Raw genomic sequence first — 7611 nt, forward strand, 5'->3', positions numbered from 1 at the left:
TAGGATCCCTGCAGCTCTGTCTGCCGTCCCCCACCACCTCACCTCCCTGGGGCTGGCATGCTTCTGACAAAGGCAGGCTCCATCTCTTTCACTCACAGCTGAAGGATGCCTTTCCTGTTCCTATCTTGCAGGTTGGAGGGAAATCATTTTAATTTGTGTGGCACATTCCTTTGGGCATAAGTTGGGGGAAGAAAAGAAAAAATCCAAAAGAAACTCTGGCCATTCTGGGTATTTTTAGTTGTTTGCAAAGGGCCATTAATATCTCTTTCTCTGTCTTTTTTTTTTTTTTTTTTTTTTTATTCCCTGCAGACTGTTCTCTCTCAGGGGCTGCCTGTGGTGCTGCATTAACATCACATCTCTGTGGAGAAGGTAAGCTAGTTCTCAGTGCTCCCTGAGACACGGATTCAGAGGGAGCCCCATCTCTCCTCTTCACTCTCCCTGGGTGCCCACCACATGCACAACCTCTGAGAAGGAGCTCCCTGGCTGGGAGGGTGAAGGCTTGGAGATATTTATGCCTTTTGGGATGGTTTTTATCAGGAATGGGATTTGAGCTCCCTGAGAGGGAGGTGACACAGGCTGGCAGCTAGGGAATTGGTTTTGGAACATCAGAACAAATGGCTGCTGTAATTTTGGAGCATTCTCTTGTTAAGTTACCTCTCGTGTCGCCCTCCTCCGTTTCAGAACTGAGAGGAAAACATGGCTCCTGAGCATTTTTTCCCCCTATGATGCCTTCACCTTTCTTGTATTCCCTTTTCTCCTACGATCTCAGCTGGCTGAGTTTCACTGCCAGCCTATTGAAAAGAAAGGCACGTGCTGGCTTATGGAGGGAGAGAGACCTGAGACAGGATAAATCTGTATGCAGTGAGAATGGGGGGAAGCAAGTCAGCTGCTCTGATGCTTTTATTATGGAGCCAGGCTGCTTGGGGATGAATCTTTCTTGAAACGTGTTGCTGGATGACATTTCTACCAGGTCTCAGCAGTAACCTTCACCAAGCCTTGCTGCCCAGCCCTGTGCTTGCCTTTTCCTGGGACAAAGAGAACGAATATCAGCTGGAAATGCCACAGGCAGCAGGGATCAATGGGGCTCGATGCACGTCCAGTGAGTCTGAAAGCACCTGGACTTTCTCACCAGACACTCTTCAGGCTTTGTGACTTCAGCTTATGGCTGCATGTGTTGTTTTGGAAAGGAGTTGTGAGCTCCTACATCTGTTTCTCATTTCAGAAATGAAGAGGATGCAGCAGAGACCAAAATGAAATTCTCCTCAGAGTGGTCCAGAAGGATGGATAACTGCAAGAAAATATTATTCCATGGCTCTGGAAAAGGAGTATCCACTTCTTTAGTAACCTGGTAATGAGGTGCTGGCTGTGCTCTGTGCAGAGGCTGGAAGCCACGGGAGGTTTGCGGTTACAAAGAGGGCTGGGCAGAGTTTGCTGCCCTCTCAGCTCCTTTCCTGTATCACTGTCAACTCAGATTTCACATCAAGAGGGTGATGTTATGGCTGGCGGTGACAACAGCAGAATGTCACTGGCAGAGGTGAAGTTTTTCCCTCCATGAGGGTAATTCTTCCTTCCCTTTCCCCTTCCCCTTGGCTTGCATTGGGCCCTGCTGGCTCCTGGTGCTGAGTAGGGCAGGCACTCATGCTGCTCAGGGGACAGCACATACTGTGCTGAGCACAGTTCCTGCAGTCTGGGTCACTGGCTCCCTGTCACTGATGCCTCCTGGCTGCATGGTGACCCGGGACAGAGGGAAATCCCTTGTCACTGCCTGAAACAAACTGGGGCCATTGGAAGCTGCAATGTTTGTCATCATGGCAGCACGGCACAGAGTGGTCCTCTGCCATGCTGGCAGGCTTGTACCAGCAGGAGGTTTGCCAGGGATGTCCCTTCAGAGCCCTGGGGGCCCCTGTCCTCTTTAGGGCCAGGCCTAAGCTGGGTCTGAGGGGCAGACTTATATGTTAATGGTTCATGTTCTCTGCAGGCTGCCTCTCACCTCCTCTGAGCAGGAGCTGATCTTGTAGAAAGGTGCCTGTGCCCACCTGCTGCAGCAGCCCCTCTACCAGCATCTGTCCCCAAGAGCCAGTTCAACAAAACCTTGGTGGTGTTCTGGGTCCAGTTTTCATTTTTCAGCTGATTATGGAAAAAAGGATGAAGGTACTGCTGCTGCCAGGTCACAGTAGAAAACAGAGGAAGGGGATTAACCTCTTAATGTGCTTAAAGATCCAAAAGTTTAATCTGACTGCTTCTCTCTCAGCCCTGATCCTGTTGTATCTTTTCCATCTGATGCCTGAACCTTTTTTTGTTTTGCTATTCTTTCTTGTTCCCTTTTTACCCTCACTCTATGAAAAATGGCTTTCCCATCTGCAATTGTCAGGAGTCTGCCTGAGCTGGGTGTATGGCTCAGTGAATATACAAATGTGTGGTTGGGTCATGGCCCCCCTGACAGGCCAGAGATGAATTCCAAACGTGCAGGAAGAAGAGCTTCTGCCGCCTCTCATGGTTGTTTTTCTTATCCCAAGGAGGTGTGAGAATCACCTTTGGGAGCAGTGCTTCCTTCTGCTCCTGCTCTGCCTTACCAAGGATCAGTTCTCTCTCATCCATCATCAGATGAGTCCTCCTTGCTCCCACATCTCAGCTGCTGATGGGAATGCTGGGGAAAGGGACAACTTTTTTATCCTGCTTTTTACTACTATTCTTTTCCCTCTGCCTTTTGCATCCCACCTCTCAGGCCCATGATAATGCATTTGGCAGGCTGGGGCTTGAGGACACTTGCTGGTCCAAGTACCTTTAAAGAGAGTTAAGGATGAGGTAGAGGGAAGGGCATTGTTTTGTAGAATCATAGAATATCCTGAGTGGGAATCCACAAGGATCATCGAGTCTAACTCCTGTCCCTGCACAGGACACCCCAACAATCCTACCATGTGTCTGAGAGCATTGTCCAAACACTCCTTGAGCTCTGGCAGGCTTGTGGCTATGACCATTGCCCTGGGGAGCCTGTTCCAGTGCCCAGTCATGCTCTAAGTGAAGTACATTTTCCTAATACCCACCCTAAACCTCTCCTGACACAGCTTCTTGCTGTTCCTTTGGGTCTGTTGCTGGTCACCAGTTTGACCTAAGCCCCTTAAGAGGCTTAAAATGCAGCTTTGGAATTTTTCAGCAGTGATGCACAACTCCACATAAGATGCCCTGAAAGCACCCATTTGCTCCTGCACATTTCCGGCTCGCTGTGTCCCCACTGGTATGTGAGCTGCTTCCCTCGCCCCTGTGTCCAGAGAAGCTTACAGCCAGGTGGGCTCAGAGGAGCAGGCAGGCAGAAAATGAAATGAGTCTGTCCATCCACACTCTTGCCACAGTTACCTGGTCAAGGAGGGGAGGTTTCTGGGAGGGCAGACCCCCACTTTGGCAGGAAGAGAGAGCAGGCAGCTTGAGCTGAGCTTATTTTTCGACAAGCAGATGGATGTTCAGTGGGGCCCACGAAAACCCTTTCGCTCTAGGATGAAAGCCCACCAAACCAAAGTGTTGTGCTGACATGGAAAAAAGCATCGCTCTATTGATGCTCAGCCTGAATTGCTTCTTCTATTCAATTCAGGACACAGCAGCAGCCTCCTCCTGCCACCAGCTCCCACGAGGAGCCAGCTGCACACCTGCAACCAGGCAAGGAGGGAGCAGGAGCTGTTGAGCCACGAGGAAGGCGAGCGATGGCAGGTTCCTGTAGCATTTCCACCCCGCGGGGCTCTTGGCGAGCCAGCGCTCGTCTGCTTTGAAAGCTCTTAGTGCTCCTGCAGGTGAGAGCCAATTTGTCTGCTTTCCTGCCCAGGTGCCATCTGTTTGTATGATTGCCTGTGCGGTGGATGAGCACGGCAGGGATGGCGAAGCGAAAAGGGCTGCTGGGGTGGGAGGGATGAGCCTAAAACTTTCCTTGGGTATCTTCAGCGCTTCTGGCTGCCGTTGTTGCTTCCCCTCTGCACCGCGGTGGGGAAATCACAGCCTGTCATTTGGTGTTCCCGAAGCGTGATGGGGCGCTGAGGCACCGCTAATAGCAAACCATCATTTTAATGCTAATTTCCTACCATTAGCTCAGGATGGGGGAGGCTCAGCCTGGGTGGAGGGAAGCCATTAACAGATGGAGAAAGGGGGGGTGTGTGGGGATTTGTTCTGCACCCCCCAGAAGGGACTTCCAAAGGGCAGATGACTAACTACCACTGGGAAAATTGGTAGGAGGCACTGGGGTCAGTCTGTGGTGGATGTGTGGGAGGGAGGAAGAGCAATGCTTTGCTCCAAATCATCCTTCTATAGGGATTTCTTGAGTGCTTCAGACTTTGGCTTGAATTTGGTGTTTGGTGCTTGTGGCCAGCCCTCTGTGCCCAAGGGATGCTCAGAGCGCTGGCAGGGCTGCAGCTGGTGGCATCATTGTCCTTTCAACAAAGAAGACCAGCAGGGTTGGGTTTAGCTGCTGTCATCTTGGGAGGGGCTCCTTAGTGCAGGAGCTTGGACATCGATGTTGGGTGATGGGCTCGAAGCAGGGAAATTTGAAGCTGTTCATGAGATACCCAAGAGCTAAAAAAAAGAAACCTGCCCTTTTGCCATGAGAACAAGGTCAGCTGTCCCAAGGTGCAGAGCTGGCAGGAGAAACCAGGGGCTCAGTTTGGAGTCATGAAGGAAACTCAACCATTTCCATGCCCTTTCCAGAGGTGGTAGTCCCCACATCCAGCCTCTTGGTCAGTCTCCTCTGGCCATGCTTGCCAAGTGGAAGAGCCTGGGCTGCTGTAGGTGCCTGGAGCTCCGTAGGGTTTGAAGAAAGATGACTGGCTGCAGGACTGTAAGGCCTGTTTGGGATTATTTGGGCAGCAATCAGAGAGGTTCCTCTACCATTTCTAGACCAGCATGTAAACATTGGGACTAAAGGAATGTGAGCTCAGATGCTATGCCTGTCTGGAAAGAAAGTGGTTGCCTACTAATGGGGGACAGCACTGTTTGAAGTCAAGGGCCCAGTGGTGTCCTGTCTGTGCTGTGATACCTCTCCTGAAGACACACCAGCCTGTGCTGACCTAGACCACTGGCTTCATCATTTCATGTAGAAGCCTATGTGGATATTTTTAAAACCCACTTAAGGGCCGTTTTAAAACTCTTTTGTCATCTGGCAGAGAAGCAGGGGAAGGACAATAGCAGCCAAAATAAGCCAGGAACTGGTTAAATGGCAAAGGGATTGAAAGCCAAGAAGGGACCATCCTGTCAGGAGGACAATAGCAAAGGCTACATTAGTAGAGTACCAGCTATCAGATCCATCTCGGTGTGGAGCATGACTCACTGTTTTTAAAGAAACTATTTCCATCTGAGAAAATGGCTCCTATATTTTATAAAGGCCTTTCCCAGCTTTGGTTGAGGAGAGGAAAGAAAAAGTGAAGGGCTACTTTTTCCTAGTTGAGGAGGATCAAACTTTCCTTCAAGTAGCTGAGCAAGGAAATCAGTGACTTATATGCTCCCAAGAATAATACAATCCAGTAGTTTTGGGGGGAGGAAAGAAGTAAGAATAAAATAGCATTGCTCTTCCCAGTTCAGCACTCCGAATGATGAGCCTGCAGGCTGGAGGGAGAGCTCCCGAGAGAGGCGCCTGCGTGCAGGAGATGGACACAACAAGTGTCTCACATGGGTCGGTATCTGAAGCGATGTCTCTCTAATTTTCTACATCACTGAGAGCACAGCACAGCACCATCAATCACAGTCAACCTCCCCTCAGAAAGCCACCTCCTGTCTCACTGTGCTGTGGTGTCCCCCTGTGCTCCTGCCCAGGCTGGGGACCGCAGGTGTCCCGAGCAGCAGCACTGCAGGTACTGTCCCTCCCAGGGGGTTCTCATTTGTTGTGTTAGAGCTTGCTTGGGGTTCTGTCTGTCTCCTTCCTCCACCCCCAGTGCCTGCTCCTTGCCAGCACCTCATTTCCAGATGCATCTTCCCCTCCTGGAGTCAGAAAAGGCCAAATGCTCCCTTCGTCTCCAGTGAGGAGAAGGTGTGGGGCTGCCTTACCTGGGATAAACTCACTGTGTGCTGCCTGGGGGAGGCCTGAGGGTGCGCTTGGTGCTTGTGCTGCTCATCTGAGGATGGGGAGGTTGGCCTTTGCGGGTCCCATGGAGCCATCAGGGCATGCTCAGGACTGGCTTCTTTGCCCCAGCTCTGGGCGTGGAGCAGCATTCATGCTGTGCTTGTCATGCAATGCAGCAGCTCTTGGTCCCTCATCTCTCTTTTTGTGAATCCCCCTGCTCCTTCCTGGCCTGGCTTGTTTGTACAAGACTCAGGGGCACTGCTTTGGCAGGAACAGTGGTGGTGGCTCTTCTCCTGGCCAGGCACACTCCTAGAGTAGCCAGAGGGCTGGTGGGACACAGATCTGTGCCTGTGGCTGTTTCTTCTACTGCAGCACGGACATAGCCTGTGGGTTTGCTGCCTCTTGCTTCTTTATCTCTATCATGTGCTAAATTGGGTGCTTTTCCTCAGTTGTGGTGGCTCTTGGACCTACCAAAACCTGGCTGACTTGTTCCTGGTATCATGATACAGAAGTTGTTTACAGCCCCATATCTGACTCCATGGGCTCAAGCTCCAGCTAGAAAACCAAGGACTGAGCTGCTTTCTTGAGCACAGCCTTAGAGAGAAGCATTTTCAGAAGAAACTCTTGCAATTGCCACCTCCCTCTCAGCCTCTTCACTGATTTCTGCTGAGCATCCTTGACCTCTTTCTCAGGCATGGTTCCCTGTATGTATCAGCCCTGCTCTGGTGTTGTGGAGCTGTTGCTGGCATCTGTAATAGCTGCATTGTTTACTTCCCAAGTGCCTGCCCTTTCTGTAATGAGCTGTAATTCATCCTGCTTTATACAGGGCTCCAGGATACCTGGAGCAAGGAGGGTGTGCCATTAAACCACCTCCTAGGCTGCTATCTGGACCTGGGATTGCTGATCTCCTGGAGATGTAAAATAGGGAGGACAACGGGGACCAGATGGAAATGGGGAATAATTACCTTGCAGGGTGAAGGGGGCTGGCTGGGTTGGTAACTGCTGGGAGCTGACATGCAGGTGCAGATGGATGGTTACAGCAGGCAGGGCAGAGGGATGAAAGATGCCTCTTTAAAGCATCTGCCTTCCTCTCTTCCTCTGCTTTATAACCTGATTTTATAGAGACTGCATGAGGAACACATTTTTTTTATTAGCAGCTTGGGAGTGGAGAGTAATAAAGATTAATTTTTTAAAATAATTCTTTGCATTATCTTTTAATTTCCTGTGGCAGGGTTTGACTTTTAAATCTGCAAATGGACTTAACTGCTAATGTGCTCATCAGTTCAGAAGTGGCAGCCGAAGGGGCCGTGGGACTCGGTAAAGGTGGGAGAGGCCCCAGAGTTGAGCCTGGAGTCCCAGGAAAGGCTGTTCCACACTCTTCCCTGGCCAAAAGGATCCATTCAGGTCCACAGCTGTATCTCCTTCACAGCAAACTTGGAGAGATCTAATCCATGCTGCAGCTCATGGTGCCCATTTTGCTTCCTTCCACTGATGGCAATGATGAAGCTCCTGTGAGGGGGAAGGAGGGAAGCCTGACATCCCTGCTGTGTTGCTGTGGGTGAGAAGTCCTTGCTGGC

At 50.7% G+C, this 7611-nt stretch overlaps 1 long non-coding RNA gene across 1 annotated transcript; it reads left to right on the top strand.

The window, feature by feature from the left end:
• The first annotated feature begins 291 nt into the window (after positions 1 to 291).
• LOC128811431 (uncharacterized) lies at positions 292 to 7198 on the top strand. The gene is made up of 4 exons (XR_008438346.1): positions 292 to 369; positions 1223 to 1348; positions 3587 to 3782; positions 5552 to 7198. It is a non-coding gene; the product is annotated as an uncharacterized LOC128811431 (long non-coding RNA).
• Positions 7199 to 7611: the final 413 nt, after the last annotated feature.

This window comes from Vidua macroura, chromosome 9 (assembly GCF_024509145.1).
Source record: "Vidua macroura isolate BioBank_ID:100142 chromosome 9, ASM2450914v1, whole genome shotgun sequence".
In the NCBI taxonomy this organism is placed as follows: Eukaryota; Metazoa; Chordata; class Aves; order Passeriformes; family Viduidae; genus Vidua; species Vidua macroura.